Source organism: Pleurodeles waltl, chromosome 2_1 (genome assembly GCF_031143425.1).
Source record: "Pleurodeles waltl isolate 20211129_DDA chromosome 2_1, aPleWal1.hap1.20221129, whole genome shotgun sequence".
Classification (NCBI taxonomy): Eukaryota; Metazoa; Chordata; class Amphibia; order Caudata; family Salamandridae; genus Pleurodeles; species Pleurodeles waltl.
In genome coordinates, this window is record NC_090438.1 from 461,926,916 (window position 1) to 461,946,955 (window position 20,040).

At 47.1% G+C, this 20,040-nt stretch overlaps 1 protein-coding gene across 2 annotated transcripts in view; it reads right to left on the reverse strand.

The window, feature by feature from the left end:
* Nucleotides 1-20,040, reverse strand: part of BTK (Bruton tyrosine kinase) — a 448,809-nt gene that overhangs the window by 80,330 nt on the left and 348,439 nt on the right. The window lies entirely within an intron of this gene.

Here is a 20,040-nt window from a genome sequence, read left to right on the forward strand (position 1 = left end):
TTAATCACCAGTGTTAAATTGACATTTTTATACTGGCTTGAAAATTGCAGGCAGGCAAAGAACGTAGAGGTCTTTGGATTTAGCCCTATCAGTTATTTCAAAATGCAGTGCCCATAGACCCACCCTCACACCTCCATGCCCACTCCCAAGCATGGCTCCTGTTTCAGTGGCACTAGCCCCTCAACAAAAGCAGAATGCGTGCCCACGGTTGATGCAGGAGTAAGACGCACCTCTTGCTGTAACTGCAGCATGACCCGTTGTCATTCTGTAGGTGAGAATTGGACATAGACAGAATGAAGATAGGCCAGTTGACAGTCTTTACAAGGTCGAGGAGGGGCTGTTGGAGCCTCTTCAGTTCAAAGAAGTGTGAGCTGGCCCCAACTGTGAGTGCTCTAAAACTTTTGAGACTTCTTGCAGGGGGGCAGCACAGATTGCTGCAATCCCCAGAATTAAGGACAAATGCAGTCCGTAAAAGGAATAATGACAGACAATGGATTTGACAACCAAATAACGGACAGTCTGTGTAATTTATGAACAGGTGGTCACCCTAGCTCCCCTATTCAACGGAATGGAGTGTTTGAAAGAAAGGATGGTCTACTTACACAAAGGAGAGTCCATACAACTAGTTGCCCTCCAACACCTGTGAGTGGCTTTTCATCTGCAGCCTAAAGTGGAAGGGGAGCTTCAGAAGCTCAAACAAGCAGACATTATAGAAAAGGTGGAAGGCCCCACCCCATGGGTCTCGCCCATTTTCGTAGACCAAAAACTCAAACAGCCCATAAAGGTCCGAATGTATGTGGATTTGCGTTTACCCAATATGGCGATAAAATGTGAGAGACATTTAACGCCAACCCTTGATGACATTGCTGCCGAGGTCTCTGGCACACAATAGATCTCCAAGATGGACCTAAGAGCTGGCAACCGTCAGATCCTGCTTGCCTCTGAGTTCTGGCAGATTACTACCTTTGTTAACCATGTAGGACAATACAAGTGTTTGAGTTTTGGCATCTCCATTGTGACAGAGGTATTCAAAGATGTCATTAGAGGTGTACTGACAGGTCTTACTGGGCATACTCAGTGTCAGTGATGACATATTGGTTCATGTGCTCACTATCGAGAAACAAATGACCCATCTTTAAGCAATGTTTCCTGCAGGAAAATGGACTCACTCTGTACCACTAAAATGTGTGTTCTTGAGGACTGAGATCAGTTTCTTTGGGTACCGTTTCTCCAAACACAGGGTCATATCCGACCCAGTCAAGGTCCGGGACATATAAACACCCCCTGCTCCTGGCAATGCGAGTCGTGTCTGCAGTTTTCTTAGAATTCTTACCTACTGTGGGAGGTTCATTCCCAACCAGGCAAACCTCATTGGCCCACTCAGAAACCTAATGAAGGCAAACACGCATGCTGCATGGCCCACCTCCCTGAGCCTATTTTGGCCTGGGGACCTTATCCCCTGGGGCCTCTTTTTATAATAGGTGGGTGCTGCGGTGCCTACATAGGGCACCCATCAACTAACAAGTTGGTGGCTGCCAGGGTGCCCCCAGGGCCATCATGACCCCAGCCTGCTCCCCGCGTAGTACAGGAGCCAGCAGTGTTCCCACCTGAAGCGAGCAGCTGCTTTTTGCATGCTCCCTCCAGACAGGAGCAATATATGTTTTGTTTCCCTAACAGCATCAGTGCGCTCAAGGAAACAGAAAACACCCCCACCCATCATAAAAATGGCAGCCCTGGGGGATGGGTCCCTGTGGATTTATTTGGCTCAGGGAGTGGGGACATGCACCCCCTTCACTAAAAATATATGCACGACCCCCTGCGTAATAGTCCACCAAGGAGGAATTATTAAAAGAAGCGCTGAAGCCCACACTTTTTTTTTTATTTTACTGTGGCTTTTCAGATCCTCTGTGAATTTGTGGCAACATTTAAAAAAAAACATATTTGACACCACCACGGCTAGGGGGTCAGGGTATCAGGGAATCCCTATCCTGCCCCCTTATGTCTTCATTTTAGTTTTTTGTTAGGACTCAAGACTTCCTGGTTAAGGTGGAAGCAGCAAATCAGACCTCAAGATATACAATTTGTTAGAACATTAATTGCTCAAAAACTACTGAACAGATTTACACCAAATCACAAAAATCAATCTTTTCGGACCAAGATCTAGCTTTCTGCCAAATCTGGTGTAAATCCGTTCAGCAGTCTGAGCTGTAGCTGCGTCTAAAGTTCTTAAGGAAAAAGGGAACTCATTCCCTGCTTCAGGGATCACTCTGAAACTTTCCATGTGCAAACTAGTCTAACTAGTCAAAAAGTAACACTTTCTTGGAAGGTTTTCTGAAGATTAGTTAAACAGTACTAAAGATATTAATGACACAAAACAAAGGCTTTTCCTATGGAAATGTGATCCTAACTATAACTACCCAGTGGCTACTGACATTGGGTGATATATATCTATAGTCACTGAAAAAAACAAAGGTTTACAGGGATGTTATAGTTAGAAAACAGAATTAAAAAAACCTTAGAAATTCACTGAAAAAAAACAAAGGTTACAAGGATGTTATAGTTAGATTACGATTTTGCACGCACAAAACCACACACAAAATCACTGAAAATCAACAGTTATAGTTATACTTATCTGAAGATGTTATAACTTGGGCCCTAAGGTAGCTATAACTTGCGCCCCCACCATGTGTAGTTTTTTCATTAATAATTTTATTGAAAATGTTGCAGTTAAATTATAAATTATGTCATAGAAGAGTAGTTCATTACCGTTGTAATAACTGGGGTGAGTAGAAGTGCATATTGAGGGCGTGAGTTACAGTTACCTTAGGGCATGTGTAGGAGTGACCAATTAGTAAAGGGGAGGAGGGCTGCGTGGACCACATCCCCTGGAGCCTGGCTAATTCGTGAAATGGGAGGTAGGCCCAGTGGCCATATCCCCTGGACCAATTTTGGTCCCGGGGACCTCATCTCCCATGGCCCAGCCAATTAATATAAGAGAAGGGTCCAACTTCCTAAGCTGAGTTTAGCCCTGGGGACCTCATCCCGGGGTCCTGCCAATTATTAAAAGAGGTAGGGGGGCCCCCTCCCTGGGCCAATTGTGGCTCCAGGGACCCCACCTCCCAGGGACTGGCCACTTAATCTTATGGGCCCTGGCGCCATCCAGGGCACCCAATGTGTAGTGTTGGAGACTGTGGGGGAGCCTTCATCCCCATGGTCCCGTCCAGCTCTCCGCCTCCAGCAAGAGCTAGCATTGCTCCTGCATACAGCTGTAACTTGAGCAAATGCAAGACCCATTGCACTGCAAATACTTGTTGTAATTGGGACTGGCATTGGGAAGGTGGCGGTCCCCGTGGTCATGATAGGCCTAGAAATGTGGTCCACATGGTACCCCCTCCTCTATATTTTTTTGGCTTTGTCCTGGGGAGGTGGTGGTCCCTGGGCTGAAAATGGCCTCCTCGTGATTTCGAGTTGGCATGGCCCTTTAGAGGTGGCTGTCTCCGGGGCCGATATTGGCCATGGGGAGGAGCGCCACATACCCCGCTCATAATAAATAATTAGCTATGATCCCAGGACCTGGCTCAGCCCCAGGGGCTCACTTAGAAACACGTGTGAGAGACCATGATTGTTTTTATTTTAATTCGTGGATCCTCCACTATTTGTATGTTTTAAAAAAAATAAAAATGCCTTTTGGCAGTGGCGCTGTCCCTCAGGGATCGCACCATCAGGCCTAGGTGGTTAGGCTATTCCTACCTTGCCCCCATCTCTTTTTATTTACTTTTTTTGTGACCCAGGTGAGTCAGAGTCCCAAAATGGCTGCCAACACTTCCTGGTTGAAGTGTTGGCAGCCAATCAGATATCAGCATGGGATCTGCATGGGATCTGTCGTATCCCTGGAGGATATATGTTGAGAACCCCCTTTTCTTGGTCCCTCTTGACACATCACCCTGAAGCTTTAAAAAACAGCATCTGAAATGAGTGGCAAACCAGTTTTAAAATTTTCATTATGATTTGTCAAATGTTGCCAAAGTTATTAGCAAAACAAAACACACTTTTCCTATGGAAACTAGGTCCTGCCTATAACTACTGCTATGAGTGCCAGAAAGTAATGTACATATATGGCCTGTGGTAGAGTGCCTGTGGGAGTTCCCCCACACTGCAGAAGGCTGAAGGCTGTGTGTGGCGTGGTGTGCAGCCAGGTCTTGCGTCCAACCCCTGCTGCGCACAGCCAAAGGCCATGCGCAGTGAGGGTTGGATTAACGTAAGGTAATTTAATATTACAGAGTGTTAAAAAACCTTTGAAATTCACTGAGAAAATCAAAGGTTACAGGGACGTTATAGTTAGAAAATAAAGTAAAAAAAACCTTAGAAATTCACTACAAAAACAAAGGGTAGAGGAACGTTATAGTTAGGTTCAGATTTTACACAAACAAGCTCTAAGGTTACTATAACTTGCACCCTCACCATGCACTTCTACTTACCCCAAATATTACATCAGTAATGCCATCTTCTAAGACATAATAAATAATATCACCACAACATTTGTAATAAAGTTATTAATGAGAAAAGTGTGCATGGTAGTGCGTAAGCTATAGTTACCTTAGAGCATGAGTTATAGTATCTTCAGATAAGTATAACTATAACTATAGAATTTCTATGGCTTTGTTCATGTAAAATCTGATCCTAACTATAACATTCCTCTAACCATTGTTTTTTAGTGAACATATATGTATATTTTTGTCTGTACATACATTTCCTTATATACATATAATACACTGACATAAACACACATGCAGATACATCCCTATATAAGGCCTATACCTATATCAATGCACACAGGTGTATGCATACAACAATGGGTACATATCTAGATACACAAATTAATTTAATACATAAATATACATATGTTCCCATACACACAGATATTTAGGTGCATATGCAATCGCATATACATACACATCATGGTGCCCTACCCATTAAAAGTACCTACCCATATACCTATGCATATGTATATACCCATTACAAAGTCTCTATAAGTAGACATATATATGTGTCTGTAAGGTATAAATATACATGCATAGGTGTATATGTAGCAGAAATATATTTTTTATTTATTGTTTTACTCTCTTGTTCATACTATTGCTGTACTTTCTTGTGTTGTGAGTATTGTGATCATGGAAGGAAGAGCCATCTCTTGACTAGTCTTCTGATGCTGAGGTAGTTTTTGTTGGGTCTTATTTTTGCACACAAGGGAGATATGGCTTGTGGTTTTGCATGTAGGAATTGTAAAACAGGAGAATTCTGAACTCTATTTAATCTTCTCATAGTTGATAAAGGTGAGCTATGATATAGACTATTAGCGTAATCTACCTTTGATGAGACAAAAAAGATGGTTGCTTGGACCTTATGGGAAAATGTGTCGCTGCATTTTCATGGTAAGAAAGTTTGATATGTATAATTTATCCGCTTGGTCATTCATGGACAAGCCACGGTAATTCCGGGGTTTTAGATCTCGTAGGAATTGTTTGGTGGTGGTAGATTGTCAGGCAACGTGGAGAAAAGGTCATAAGTTTTCCAGTCACCACAGGTGGTATTGTCGTAGCTGGACTCTTGCACTAGGCACAACTGCTGGTTTAGGGATGACAGCACTTTTTGCTGTAGGCAACTAAGACAATCCTACAACAGGTGGCCCAACCTTCCTGGCTCATAAGTAGTACTTCACCAAAAACATACTCAAGAGTACAACATCACAGGGGAGTCGTGGTTAAACGGAGATTACCCTTTTCTCACATGAACAACATGTCTCAATCACACACAGGCAATGAAGGAGAGTAAAGTTTTCACCAGGTTTTATTAACAAGACTGAAATCTACTGTACAATGCATGAGCTGCAATGATTAGGATAATGAACAATGCAAGAAGTAGAATTGTAAAGATCAGAGTTGTGAATACAAAGACCCCCGCCGTCTTGCAATAACTATAAGGTGTAAAATAGGCCCTAATATCCTCGCATTGAGAACCTAGGGCCAGATGTAGGAACCGTTTTGCATGGCGAAACTGTGAAATTCGCAGTTTGCGCCATGCAAAACGGGCATCGCGATGCACATTCCCATTTTGCGAGTCTGTACCGACTCGCAAAATGGGAATGCGACTCACAAATAGGAAGGGGTATTCCCCTTCCTATTTGCCAGTCGCACCGCGATGCAGAATTGCTTTGTGACTGCGGCCGCAAAGCAATTCGCAGTTAGAACCCACGTGAAGTGGGTGCTACCTCATTCGCAAAAGGGAAGGAGTCCCCATGGGACCCCTTCCTCTTTGTGAATGTTGCCAAAAATATTTTTTCAGAGCAGGCAGTGGCCACAGTGACCACTGCCTGCTCTGAAAAAAATGAAACCAAATGGTTTTATTTTTCTCGAGTTTATTGCAACTCGTTTTCCTTTAAGGAAAACGGGCTGCACTACAAAAAAAAAAAACTGCTTTATTAAAAAAGCTGTCACAGACATGGTGGTCTGCTATCTCCAGCATGCCACCATCCCTGTGAGTGCAGGGAATCACAAGGGGGTCGCAAATTGCGACCCATCTGATTAATATCAATGAGGTGGGTCTTTGCGACCCCGTTGCGATTCGCAGCTGGTGTCAGGGACCCTTGGTCACTCCTCGCACCGCCGCCCTGCGCCGCCTCCACTTGGCTGTTCCTTTTTGCTTAAAATCTCTACTGCTGCACCCTTGCGGCCCCTCCCGCCTCCCCATCTCCTCACCGTCCGTTTTCCTTTTCCTCATCCAAAACCCCCCCGCCGCTGGGTTTCCGCAGCCCATCCCGCCTCCCCCCACCTCCTCACCATCTGTTTTCCTTTTCCTCATCCAAAAACCCCTGCCGGTGCGTCCCCGCAGCCCCTCCCGCCTCGCCCACCTGCTCACCATCCATTTTCCTTTTCCTCATCCAAAAACCCCCGCCGCTGCATCCATGAGGCCCCGCCCGCCTCCCCCACCTCCTCACCGTCCTGTTTTCCTTTCCCTCATCCAAAAACCCCCGCCGCTGCATCCCCGCGGCCCCTCCCGCCTCCCCCACCTCCTCACTGTCCGTTTTCTTCTTTCTCATCCAAACACCCCCGCCGCTGCATCCCTGCGGCCCCTCCCACCTCCCCCACCTCCTCACCGTCCCGTTTTCCTTTCCCTCATCCAAAAACCCCCGCCGCTGCATCCCCGCGGCCCCTCCCGCCTCCTGCACCTCCTCACCGTCCGTTTTCTTCCTTCTCATCCAAACACCCCCGCCGCTGCGCCCCTATGGCCCCTCCCACCTCCCCCCACCTCCTCACCGTCCGTTTTCCTTTTCCTTATCCAAAAACCCCCACCGCTGCGCCCCGCGGCCCCTCCCACATCCCCCCACCTCCTCACCGTCAGTTTTACTTTTTGTTTTTCCCGCCGCTGCTAATCCCTGCGGCCCCACCCCCTCAGCCTTCCCATTCGCCCAGCCCTCCCTCCTCCCAGCTGCCACTCCCTCTCACCTCCCCATTTATGCCAGCCGCAGCGCGGTAACAAGGAGCAACCCTTGGTCGCTCCTCGCACCGCTGCCCCGCGCCACCTCCACTTGGCCGTTCCCTTTTGCTTAAAATCCCCACCGCTGCGCCCCTGCGGCCACCTCCTCACCGTCCAGTTTCCTTTTCCTCATCCAAAAACCCCTGCCGCTACCAACCTGCGGCCCCCTCCTGCCTCCCCCACCTCCTCACCGTCTGTTTTCCTTTTTCTCATCCAAAAACCCCCGCCTCTGCATCCCCGCGGCCCCTCCCACTTCCCCCACCTCTTCACTGTCCGTTTTCCTTTTCCTCATCCAAAAAACACCCGGTGCTGCGTCCCCGTGGCCCCTACCGCCTCCTCCACCTCCTCACCATCCGTTTTCCTTTTCCTCATCCAAAAACCTCTGTCCCTGCAGCCCCTCCCGCCTCCCCACCTCCTCTACCGTCCGTTTTCCTTTTTCTCATCCAAAAATCCCTGCCGCTGCGTCCCCGCGGCCCCTCCCGCCTTCCCCCACTTCTTCACCATCCGTTTTCCTTTTCCTCATCCAAAAACCCCAGCCACTGTGTCCCCCGGCCCCTCCCACCTCCCCCACCTCCTCACAGTCAGTTTTCCTTTTTGTTTTTCCCGCCGCTGCTAATCCCTGCGACCCCACCCCCCCAGCCTTCCCATTCGCCCAGCCGTCCCTCCTCCCAGCTGCCACTCCCTCCCTCCTCCCCATTTATGGCAGCCACAGCGCGGTAACAAGGAGCAACCCTTGGTCGCTCCTCGCACCGCCGCCCCGTGCCACTTCGACTTGGCCGTTCCCTTTTGCTTAAAATCCCCGCCACTGTGCCCATGCGGCTCCTTCCACCTCCCCCACCTCCTCACCGTCCGTTTTCCTTTTCCTCATCCAAAAACCCCTGCCGCTGCGCCCCTTCGGCCCCTCCCACCTCCCCCCACCTCCTCACCGTCCGTTTTCCTTTTCCTCATCCAAAAACCCCCGCTGCTGCGTCCCCCGCGGCCCCTCCCATCTCCTCACCATCCATTTTCCTTTTCCTCATCCAAAAACCCTTGCCGCTGCGGCCACTCCCACCTCCCCCACCTCCTCTATAGTCCGTTTTCCTTTTCCTCATCCAAAAATCCCTGCCGCTGCGGCCCCGCGGCCCCTCCTGCCTCCCCCCACCCCCTCACCATCCGTTTTACTTTTCCTTATCTAAAAACCCCCGCCGCTGGGTCCCCGCGGGCCCTCCTGCCTCCCCCACCTCCTCACCGTCAGTTTTCCTTTTTGTTTTTCCCGCCGCTGCTAATCCCTGCAGCCCCACCCCCCCAGCCTTCCTATTCGCCCAGCCCTCCCTCCTCCCAGCTGCCACTCTCTCCCTCCTCCCTATTTATGGCAGCCGCGGCGTGGTAACAAGGAGCAACCCTTGGTCACTCTTTGCACCGCCGCCCCGCGCCGCCTCCACTTGGCCATTCCCGTTTGCCTAAAATCCCTGCCGCTGCGCCACTGCGGCCCCTCCCGCCTCCCCCCACCTCCCCTGCCTCCTCACCGTCCGTTTTACTTTTTGTTTTTCCTGCCGCTGCTAATCCCTGAGGCCCCACCCCCCCAGCCACTCCCTCCCTCCTCCCCATTTATGGCAGCTGCGGCGCGGTAAGAAGGAGCAACCCTTGGTCGCTCCTCGCACCGCCGCCCCGCGCCGCCTCCAGTTGGCCGTTCCCATTTGCATAAAATCCCCGCCGCTGCGCACCTGCGCCCCTGCGGCCCCCCACCTCCTCCACCTCCTCACCATCCGTTTTCCTTTTCCTCATCCAAAAACCCACGCGACTGCATCCCTGTGGCCCTTCCCGCCTCCCCCTAACCTCCTCACCGTCCGTTTTCCTTTTCCTCCTCCAAAAACCCCTGCCGCTTCGTCCCCGCGGCCCCTCCCGCCTCCACCCCCACCTCCTCACCGTCCGTTTTCCTTTTTGTTTTTCCCACCGCTGCCAATCACTGTGGCCCCAACCCCCCAGCCTTCCCATTGGCCGTTCCCTTTTGCTTAAAATCCCAGCCGCTGCACCCCTGCGGCCCCTCCCGCCTCACCGTCAGTTTTCCTTTTTGTTTTTCCCTCCGCTGCTAATCCCTGCGGCCCCACACCCCCAGCCTTCCCATTCGCCCAGCCCTCCCTCTTCCCAGCTGCCACTCCCTCCCTCCTCCCCATTTATGGCAGCTGCGGCGCAAACGCGCGTAGCGGGCGCGCAAAAGGCATGCCAAATGCAAGCCCGTCTGCGCCTGTTAGCGGCAAGACCGCGCCCAGCGCCAGTCCCCCTGGCCCCCTCAGACAAATCTATTCCCCCCTCAACCTTCACTCACTCAACCCAGGCCCCCACCCCACCTGCACCCTTTCCAGCCCCACACACACTCATTGCCCCTTCACCTGCTACACTTGTCATTTCTCCTGCTCCTCATCCCTCACACCACACACCAACCATAGCGACCCCCCTACAACAAACACAACACCCCCAATGCAATACACACCTGCTTTGTCCCCACCAACCAGCCCCGCTGCACGCCACCCCACAACTAGAACACACCCCGCAACAACACCCTCATGCATCACACCAACACCACCCACCACAACCACCTCAACTGCCTGCTCCTCAACACCCGCTCCCTTCACAAACATGCCATAGAACTCTGGGACCTCATCACATCTCACTCACCTGACATTGCCTTCCTCACGGATACCTGGACCAACCCCTCCTTGGAACCCGACATAGCCATTGCCACCCCCAAGGGATACAAACTCCAACGCAAAGACCGCCTCAACAGGCCAGGTGGTGGCATCGCCATCCTATACAGGGATACTATCAAAGTCACCACCAGCTCCCAAGACACTATCGACAACACAGAACACATGCACTTCCTAATCCACATTAACAACAACTCCACCCTCAGAGGTACACTAATCTACAGACCCCCAGAACCACGCCCGCCTTCTGCGACACCATCGCCGACACCATCAGCTCACACGCCCTCGCCACCACAGACTACATCCTTCTTGGTGATTTCAACTTTCACTTGGAGAACCTTCAAGACCACAACTCAACCTCCCTCATAGACAACCTCACCAACCGCTGGCTCAAACAACTGGTCACCGCACCCACCCACTTAGCAGGACACATGCTTGACACAATTTTCACTTCAAGCCAACACATAGCCTTCACCCACACCACCAAATTCCACTGAACTGACCACCACTGCGTCCACTTCTCCTTCACCAAACCCCCCACACACCACCATCAACACACCACACCCTACTCCATGTCGGACAAGATCCCCACAGAATGCCTGAACTCCCAACTGGCCCACAACCCCCCCCCCCACCAACGACCCCAACACAGGAGCACACAACCTCTCTAAGTGGATCACTACCTGCGCAGACACACTAGCCCCCCTCAGAAAACACATCGCCACCGCAACATCAAGAACGCCCCATGGTTCACCCCCGAACTCCAAGACTCCAAGCGCAAATACCGCCAAGCGGAGAAAATATGGCGACAAGAACCCTCTACAACCAACTTCTCCTCCCTCAAAACTACCATTCGCACCCATCACCAACTCATACGCACCGCCAAAAGAGATCACTACAAGACACGCCTTGACAACAACCCTCAAAACAGCAAAGAACTTTTCACCATCATTAATGAGCTAGCCAAACCCAGAGCCAGCAACATAGACCCCACACACACACACAGTCCCTATATGACGCCATCTCCAACCACTTCCACCACAAAATCCTGGACATCCACAACAGCTTCATACCACACACACCCACCACACACACCCCTCACTCACCCAACTTAACCCCCACTAATGACCCCCCCCCACCACACTCACCACCAGGGCCCCCACCACACACGAAGAAACCGAAAAAACATGAACTCCATCCACTCTGGATCCCCCTCCAACCCCTGTCCTCATCGCATCTACAACAAAGCCGGACCAACCATCGCCCCCATACTCCGCAACATTATCAACTCCTCTTTCGACTCCGCCACCTACCCAGACCCCTGGAAGCACGCAGAAATCACTGTTCTCCTAAAAAAATACAAAGCTGACCCGGAGGTCTTCTCCAACTATCGCCCCATCTGCCTCCTCCCTTTCCCCGCCAAGGCTGCAGAGAAACTAGTCAACGCCTGCCTATCCCACTTTCTCGAAGATATCAACACTCTTGACCCCTCACAATTCGGGTTCCGCAAGAACCACAGCACGGAAACCTCCCTCATTGCATGCACTGAAGACATCAGGACCAAAGTCGAAAAATGCGAGACCGTTGCACTCATCCTCAGACCTCCCAGCCTTTGACACTGTCTGCCACCACACACTCCGCACACGCCTCCACAACACAGGAATTCGCCACAAAGCCTTAGACTGGCTCACCTCCTTCCTCACCGACCGGACCCAAAGAGTCCGCCTTCCACCTTTCCACTCCACCGCTACCAAGATCATCTCCGGAGTCCCCCAAGGGTCCTCCCTCAGCCCCACACTCTTCAACATTTACATGATCCCCCAAGCCAACATCCCCCGACCACACGGAATCACTATCCTCTCCTACGCAGACGACATCCAACTCATCCTCTCCCTCACCCGCAACCCCACCACCGCCAAAACCAACCTACACGCTGCTCTCCTCGACACCGCAAACTGGATGACAACTAACCACCTCAAGCTTAACTCCAACAAAACCGAGATCATCTTCAGCCCCAACAAAACCATATGGGACGACTTCTGGTGGCCCACCGCCCTAAGCTCCGCACCCACCCCCGCAAACCACGCACGCAACCTCTGCATCATCCTGGACCCTTCCCTCTCCATGACACAGCAAATCAATGCACTAACCTCCTCCTGCTTCCACACACTCTGCACTCTAAAAAAATCCTTCAAATGGATTCCCCCAGAGACCAGGAAGACAGTCACCCATCCACTCATCAGCAGCAGACTAGACTAAGGTAACGCCCTCTACTCCAGCACCACACTCAAACTCAAACTCCAGAGAATCCAAAACACAGCTTCACGCCTCGTCCTTGGCCTCCCCCGCCACAAACGAATCTCACCACACCTCAAATCCCTTCACTGGCTCCCCATAGACAAGAGAATCACTTTCAAGATCCTCATCCACGCACACAAATCCCTCCACAACACCGGCCCGACCTACTCAACAAAAGAGTGAACTTCCACACTCCCACCCGCAACCTCCGATCAGCCGACCTCTCACTAGTAACAGTCCCCCATATCCAACAAACCACCACAGTAGGCAGTGACTTCTCTTACCTCGCCCCCACAACCTGGAACTCCCTCCCCACCAACCTCCGCAAAACCAAAGACCTCCTACTCTTCAGAAAAAACCTCAAGACATGGTTGTTCGAACAGTAACCCCTCCCTCACCCCCCACAAGCGCCTTGAGACCGTCACAGGTGAGTAGCACGCTCTATAAACTTTTTTGATCGATTGATTGATTGAGGGACACCCTTCTGCATATGGTTTTCGAATCGCAAATTGCGAGTCGCAAAACCATTGCTACCTACATCTGGCCCCTAATCTCCAACCTAAAGAGAGCTAGGTGGGATAATCATAATCTGCCAGTACCATGTCCATTAGAAGAGCCCCCCCAACCCTTGTTACATTGGAATGAGTTCTCTAGATCAGACTCCATGGGGACACGAAGGCTGGATCTGCATCAAGGCGACATGCAGCACAGATAGCGTTGATGGCGTCAGGTAGGAATCCCTCTTATAACCTTGTCTGTGTGAGATGTATTTATACCGATCTAGTGAGACCCCTGACACAGGTATGTTCCCAAACAACAGATAAGGAGATATGCGTGGGGCAGCAATTAAATAAACAATTGCCTCCAAAAGTATATTATGTTCTTATCACACATAAAACATGGGAAAGGGACATGATGTGAATTCCTACGCATCTCACTTAACTTTGACGCTGATAGGGATGCCTTCACAGAGTGGCACTGATAACGTGAAATCAAAACATCTTCCTAACTATAAACATAGCAGCCATCTTGGAAGAAATAAATAAATAAATGTGCTAACACAGAGCAGGCTTAGTAGGTTAAAAGCCACTAGGTGACAGGGCGCAGGCCTGCAAGCCAGAAGGCTCAGCGAACTCATGATTCCCAATAAAACTAAATAGGATCCACTACAGTATTTCAGTTTTGGATGCGTTCAGTTTGAGGACACTCCATGTCATTCACTGGTTAATCACTCAGAGGCAACTGAATATATTTGAGTTTCCATTGTCCTTGGGTTTTTCCAAATTAAGTAGTTTCTGTGTGTGGTCTGCATAGTTATAGCAAATATACTCATAAACATTGATCAGTTCTGGTCATGATTTCATTTATATGCTGGAAAAGAGAGATGAGATTATAGAGCTTTCAAGGGCACCTACTTTTAAACTGTAGGGTTTCAATGAGAAAGGAGAAGGACTGATCACATTTGTTCAATTGTGTAGGTAAGATGAGATTCAAGTGAGAAAGGTACACTCTATGCCTGCTTCTTTAATTCCTAGGAATAGTGTGTTATGATCGTCTGTGTCAAAAGCAGCTGAATGGTCCAAGAGAAGTGGTGCAGCAACCCCATTCGGATGTACTGTGTTTTTAAGATTGCCTCATATTAATATTTGGGCTGACTGAATGCCTCTTTCTGAAAGGAATCCCTTTTGGCAGTCAGAAACTAGGGAGCATTTTCAATGAGACATCTGGATGAAGGCTGCCCTTTCTTTAGCTTTACCTATAAATGGTTTGTTTGTTATAATTTTTTTTTTGTTTTCTTTAAAAATGGGTGCCTTTTTAAGTCTTCTTGAAAACCTTCTATTGGATGATCAGTGTTTTGACTGGCATAGCTTCTGAAGTTGTTAGAGAAATGTGTTTAAAGATGTGTGGGGGGCAAGAGTCAGAGGAGAAACCAGCTGGCTGGCTTTGACAAGATCCTCCAATTCAGTTGGTGATACTTTTTTGAAGGAGTACAAAGGCTGTATCAACTTTCCCCAAGAGGAGGTTGTTGGAAATAGGTTAGTGCTGTTATTTTTTGTGCTAAGTATGAATCTAGCATTTCTACTTTGATTGCTGAATGAGTTGCCATTCTCTGATAGAATTCCTGAGAAATGGTGTGGGTTCCTTTGGTGCATTTTGGATAGTGAAACTCTAGGACTATTTAAAAAAAATTCTTTACTGGGACACTTTGCTTTGTGGATTCTGCTTGAATGTTATTTTTTTTAAAAACTTTTTTGATCGACTATTTAAATATTTTGTCTGTGTAGGAATATTTTGTTTTGATAATTTTATGTTTTGAGCCAGGTCTATTGAAGTTTTGTGATTTGTTGTTTTATCTTTATTTTAAACTGCATGTTTTCTTTTCTTATGTTTGGATGTTTTCTGTGGGATTAATATATCAAAACGTCAGGTAGCCATCCATAGAGTTTTTGTACTGAGTTTATTGTTTTCGGGTCTGTGTTCAAAGTAAGCTAGGTTTCTAGGTCCTTTAAATTCAGCTTGTTTCATGGTTGATATGTAGTTATAGGTAAGCTACGTTTTGCTGGATTGAGTTGTGCAGTTTTGTGTTGGAAGGCAACCAGGTGGTGATTTGACCTTGTGACTGGAATAATCCTTTGCAACACGACTAGGACTTGCTTTCCAAAAAGTACAGCTAAGATGGGTCCTGCAATGTGTGTTGGTTTCGGAATGAGTTGTAGGTTGAGCATGTCACACCTGTGAGGATTATTCTGAGGTTGGGTACATTAGGTTTGTAAAATTGTATGTGCAGCCTACCAAGGATTCATAAGTGTTAATATTTCGTAAGTAGATTTGAAAGTGTGCCTAGAAAGATGTCTGGGAAACTTCCATTGCCCGTGGAAGTCTGTAAAGAAGTAGAAAGTTACAGGCAAAGGTTGGCGTAGGGTTACATCTGACTAGGAGGGCCTCACACCCTTGTAAGGATACATCCTCAGATTTGATAAGAGCTGTTATTGCCTTAAATATGACAGTTACGCTGACTCCTATTTTGCTTATGTGATTTTGTGTAGTAGTATGATAGCCTGGTGAACCAGAACCATGCAATACAGGACGTCTCTCTCCAGCTATGACTCGGTTATGAAGAGTAAGTCAGGTTTGGTGTCTGTCAATAGATCAAATGTGCAGTAATTGTTTTTGGACATAGAAGAAGCATTTATTAGTAGTTAGTGTAAAAAAAAGCTGTTTTGGAAGTGGTGAGATTATGTGCTATCGGAGTGTAAGTATTGTCCGTGAAGAATGTTGATGGTGTGTTACTGATGCTTGTGCTACATATAGCAGAACAGAAATTGAGTTGTTTTGGGTGTTATCCTCATCCAACAGGCTTATAAGGCATTGTGTAGAGTCTGTGTGTGAGGGTAGTGGAGAGACTGGTTGTATTTCTGTAGACGGACTGTGCACCTGTCTTTGAATGGAGGCATTGTTGTGTTGTACTAAAGGGAAAGCAAGATTATGAAGAGTAGTGTGGCGTGGCCTTCATTTGCACATGTGGGAGGTGTGGGGATGAGAGGTGGAGTTGGAGCATTAGGGTCTGGTTTTATATCTCTGAATTCAGCAATGATGACAAATAGATGAGTGAGTCATGTTGTGCATTTGTGGACTGAGTGGCAATGTCTGTTGCTTAGAAACTGTGAGGCAGAGATGGGTGACAATGTGAGATATTTGTGTTGTATGAAATGGATAGGTGTGTAACAGTACTGTGGGATGGGGGAGTGTGTGAATGTCTGTGATGGCTTACAGAGAAAGGTTTTCTGGGTGGTAGGGTGTGTTTTGGCATGGTAGTATTGTCTGATATTGGTATAGTGATCTGAGATGCAAAATTAGAATCTGGAGGATTGGGGTGGTGAGGATGCTGAAGGAGGGGGGATAGGGTTGGTTGGTAAAGGAGAGTCTCTGAGGATTGTGAGGGGGATAAATATGATTTCGAAAGGTTAGTTGTAGGGTGAGGAGGGAGAAGAGGTATGCTTATTGGTGGAGCAGAGTGTTGAAAGAGTGTTGTCATGGGTTTCAGGTGGCTGAATGAGGATACAAATCCATGTTTCTGTGAACTGTACACTACGAAGCAATTTACAATAAACAGCTGATAAAGCTGTCTCTGACCTGATACCAGATACCTGATACCAGGGCATTCTGCAAACTCAAGGAAACCTGCATATCTGTATGTATCTGTATGTATCTTTACATTGACTTCATGATAGATGCTAGATTTAACCCTCAAGTCCTGAAAACACTTTTTTTCTAAACTCTTCAACTGTCCTTCTCTAAAACTCAATACTCTATTGGGAGAAGAGTATGGATGTCGGAATCACATGCATTATATTCATTATATATGTGATAACTAAGTTATTTACGTTAATTAGCCTTGTAGTGTATGCTCACCGTCACCTTACCCTTTCGACCTACTGAATATGGTAGCCTGCTTGTCTTTGTGCTTCTAAAGATAAAAATCATTGACAAAACCAATAGGTCCTGGCAGTGAAAACTATCCGCTTTACTAATGTTTTTTGTGTTACATGTGGTGGACGTGTGCACTTCCATGATGGTGAGAGTACGTACATTTTACTGCTGTTCCTCGTGTCACAAAAGTCATCAGAATGTGACAAATTTTAGTTTCTAAAAGTAAATAGTGGAAAACTAATGCAGAAAGCTGCACTGACATACATTTTAAATGTGGAACTTCTTGTAATTCAAAGTTCCACTTAGGTGCTTTTTGAATTAAATCATATGTGAGAAGGTTAAAACTGATGTTAAAATGTAACTTAGACTCTAAATTAACAGTGCATGTAGAAACAATATTGAATTTCTTGCGATTAATTAAAGAATTATGAGTTTAAGGTTTAAGGATGCATGCACAATGAGATAAGTGCAATTCTCTGTTATAGTTAACGGAAAGCCATAACAAAGCTTTTTCATTTAAAATGAAATGTTTTACTTATACTGATGAAATAATATTAATGTTGAGTTCATAAGTTTGCATATTATATGTGTTTTACTAAAACATATTAATTAAATGCATTTTATATTTTTTTGTGTTAGGATAAATAAGGCCTACTGAGCTTGCATTTTGCAGTCATGCAAAAGTATTGAATTATTTTTCATAATGTGAAATCTCCTTTCAGATTTCATTCTCATGAGAAGCAAAGTCCTTTTGTAATAAGTTAATTGTTAAAACATGGAGAAATGTACTCATTTGTCCTTGGAAATATTACAGTGTAGGAACATGAGATTGTGTACATTTATTTCAAACCTGCTTAGAGTCACACGAAAAGGAGCTGTCCCCATGACAGACTTGGGAAATTGTCGAACTGTTGCAATCTGAACTCTGGTGATGAATTATCTTTGGATGATGCCTATTCAACGTAACATGAACTGACACATTTTATAAATCAGAATACTTCTTGTGAATTGATATACCAATGGACATTCAAACTTTAGATTGTCTTAGCCTTGCTCTTGGTCAGTCTGCAGCATTTCAGGTTCTGAGTAGAACTTTGTGGCTTGCAGAGGGTGTCCTATGCTTGCTGATCCTGATGCTTTGCTGATGAAGATTCCCTGAAAGCTGTATCCATTGGAGAGGTATCTTCCTCTCTGCCATTTGCCCTTTCCTTTGATATGTCCCTTTAGCTTTAGAGGCACTTTATTTTGCCTTTCAGATGACTTGTGCCTGAGATTCTGATATGCCAATACTTTCTCTTTTTACTTATATTTTGCCAGACGTAGTTAGTGACCTGCAGTCTAAGATGATCTTTTTCCAAATTATTTTTGTCCTTTTTAAACATTTGTATTTTGTGCTCCTCCCCACTCATGTATTTCCCTGATTTGGTTAGTTGTAGGGTTGACCTGTGCCCAGCCAAAGATTATTGACTTCGCTAAATTTGAATTGACTACTGATTATAAATTCTGAGCATCGTGTAATTTCTGTGTCGCGGATATTCTTATTGACGCTGTTGGAAAACTGGGCTGATTGCAGAAGCCCCCTCACTTTTTGCCTCTATTTTTAGCTGATACTGGTGTTTTCTCACTCTGACTGTGCCCTGGGCACTGCTAACCAAACCCAGGGCTAGTGTTCTGTTTAAAATGGTATATGCAAATTAGGCCTAATTATAATTGGCTCTAAAAACCTACCTATAAGTCTCCAGTAAATGGTAGGGCGAGTAGGTGCACTGCTGTAGTGTCCAGTGTCATTGTAAAGGCAGGTCTGCATTGCTGGCTGCCCTTAAGTTAGAATTAACTCCAAATTTGACTTTAGAATGAAAACTACTTCCAAAGTCTCAGACTATCTTATTTTTGCATGTGTCAACCCTAAGGTCTTCCTTAGGTGCCCCAACAGTTATATTCCATGTAAATATAAGCAGGGACTTTATAAAAGACCTAGTGAGGGACAAACAGCCAACGTTATTTTCCCCATTGTAGTCAAGGGGCTCCATAGGCTAACACTGGGAGACTTTATTTTAAAATAATAAAGTATTTCTGACAGAGAGAAGCTAAATATATCATATTCGGTATCAAATTAAATGTTATTAAAAAAATCCAACAACTTGTCAAGGTTGAATTTATTATAACTAGCACAGAGAAAGAGTTTTAGAACTCTTTCTGAAAAGTTACCAGATTCAGCCCTGTAGTGCCCTTTCCTGATTGGTCAGCCTCTAGCAGTCTGAGACAAGCTACCTTAATGAGCTGTAAAGTGTCCTGGCTGAGACAGAGGAAGCATTTGGTGGGTGGAGAACTGCTGCAGCAGATGGCAGAGCAGGATGGGGGAAGAGTAGCCAAACTGGTCTTCAAAGGAGGGAAAGCCACTTGGGACAGACACTGGACCATTTCCTGCGCCCCAGACAGATGGGAGCCCCACTGATTAGATTAGGAGAGGGGCTGGAGGGGATGTGTTAGGGAGACTTAGCCACAACAGTGTGTGAATTCAGCCACATTTAACTTTCAAGGAAGAATTTTCTCTATGTGGATTTTCAGAGAATGTTGCTGTCTGGGATTGTTTTCTGCCACACTTCACAGGAAGTGGTCACCGTAGAGGGTGGCGGTCTGTACCCCATTGGACAGAAGCACCCCCTGCTTCCCCACCCAGGAGCACAGATAAATATTGGAGAGCTGCCCTACAATTCTGATCCCTGCTGGAAGAGGATACTGGAGAAGATGGACTGCCCTGTGGACCCCTGCCTGCACCTGAAGAATTGCACTCACCAGGACTGTACCACCTTGACATTTTAGGCTTCACGAAGAAAGGACTTTGCCTTGCTTCTGCAACTCCAGGAGTGGACTCCCTGTAAGCTACAGGTACAAAGGAGCTGACGAGAGTCCCCTGCATCAAGTCCTGCAAGACGACTCTAGCTGAGCAGCATCCAGTGACCACTTGAAGATTCTGACCAGGTGCATTCTAGGAACTGTACTCCCAGGTTCCTTGGATCAAGTTTGTGGACACTTCAAGGAACCAAAAAGGACTTCTGGAAGAAGAACCAGAAGTTTGGAGAAGTTTGGAGCA